Source organism: Odocoileus virginianus, chromosome 20, assembly GCF_023699985.2.
Source record: "Odocoileus virginianus isolate 20LAN1187 ecotype Illinois chromosome 20, Ovbor_1.2, whole genome shotgun sequence".
NCBI lineage: Eukaryota > Metazoa > Chordata > Mammalia > Artiodactyla > Cervidae > Odocoileus > Odocoileus virginianus.
The window spans coordinates 728,069-730,000 of record NC_069693.1 but is presented as its reverse complement, the minus strand read 5'-3'; positions in this window follow the sequence as shown (position 1 = coordinate 730,000).

The window sequence follows — 1,932 nt, the reverse complement described above, 5'->3', positions numbered from 1 at the left end:
TGAAGTCCATGGGGTCGCAAAGAGTCAGACACAACTGAGAAACTGAACAACAGTAAAGACCCACCCCCAGGACCTGGCTCCAGAGACCCTTCCCTCTGCTCCCTCAAGATTTTACACATCACATATTTGTGGGTGTGTGGGGTTACAGGCTTTGTAGAGCTGGGTCCCCCGCCCCCACCCCCCTAGCCTCCAGAAGAGAAAAGTAGCTCCATGTGTTGCAAAATTAGAAACTAGAAGTTTGAGTTGGCTAGACTCTGACTTCAGAAGGGTGGAGGGAAACCTGTGACCCTGATATTCTTCATGGTGAGTAGCTGCCCCCTGCCCCAAAGGACTGGAATCTACTCCCCACCCTAGAGCTTAGCCTTAATGGAAATTAAGAGCAGTTCCCATTCTGCTGTTCCCCTACCCTGTGCGTATATAACCTAGAGTACTGGTGAAAAGAGACCTTCCAGCTCCAAGTGTGGGGAAGCAGCAGAGCTATTAAGAACCCCACCGTGGGCCTTGTTCAGCTCCTTGTCCCAGATGAAAAGTGTTGAGAGGTTACTGCCCTTCATTCCTGTCTCAACCTAGAGTCTGGGCAAACAGTTCTGTGAGAAGGGTAACAATGAATGCACGAGTCTGCAGTAGCCCCGCTATTTGACTGTTGGACCCCGGGCAGAAGAAGGAGCACAGGGCAGGCGTTTAAAAACTGGAGGGTAAAGATGTGTTTTGTGCGGACTTGGACAAGAGATCTTTTCCTGTGTTTGAGCACACCCAGGTCTCTCTCCAGCCACTGGATAGAAGTGGCTTCCAAGCTAGGGACATCAAAGTTGAGCCCTGATGTGGGCAAGTTCTCCCCTTGCCCTCTCTCTACAAGGCATCGCAACTCCAAAGAGGCTCAGGGTCAGGGGTGTTTTCCCAGAATCAGAGGCACTGTTGTGGCTGAAGTTTAGAAAATGTCATCAGTGTCCAGGAGAAGTAATACCGGAAGGGTACTAGATGGAGGTATGATCTGGAGATATACGTGTGTGTGTGTGTGTATTATTTATATATATAAATATTTATATTTTTAATGTGGATCCCAGGAAGAGCAAGTAAAGCCTAAGGATATGTCAGGATCTGTCTTCTGATGTTACCCTGTCTGGAGACAATATGAACTTGACCCTGACATCTCCCCCTTGGTGGCACCATGAGAAAAAGGAGACCCTCCCTGTGCAGACTACATGCCTGTCATGATAACTGCATTGTGGGGTAAAGAAATCCTCCAGAAGTGGTGGGAGTGTGCATGAGGTAAGCACATGCTGCCTTAGGGACAATGAGGCAGACAGTGAGAAAAAGGCTGAGGCACAATGCCTAGGAAATGAACAAAGAGGGGGGCAAAGAGCAGCCAGCCTGGTGGTAATGTATGGAAACAGCCCCATCATCTTCATCTTCACCATCCACTCACACACACTAAAGCATCCAAGTGCCAGGTCATTGTGGCTCCACGATAAACTCCAGACCACACTGATGCATCCCTGCCAAACTGTGTGTGTAACTTGTCTTTGAGGACAAAGATGTGAGAGATGTCTTCAGGCTTGTCATCACTCATTTGGGAAGATGAACCTGGTGCCTTCCATCCATACTTGATGATAGTATGCAAGATCTTGTCCTTCACCTGGACAATTTGCGCATCAGGAACACAGTGTCCTCATGTGGCCCTTATCTGCTTGGGCAGCCATGGTACTTCCCCAGCGCCTGTGGGCTCAGTCGCTTCAGTCATGTCTGAGATACCATGAACTGTAGCCCGTCAAGTCTCCTCTGTCCATTGTCTTCTCCAGGCAAGAATACTGGAGTGGCTTCCCATGCCCTTCTCCAGGGGATCGTCCTGACCCAGGGATCGAAATTGCATCTCCTGTGTCTCCTGCCTTGCAGGTGGATTATTTACCCACTGAGCAACCCGAGATAACAGCA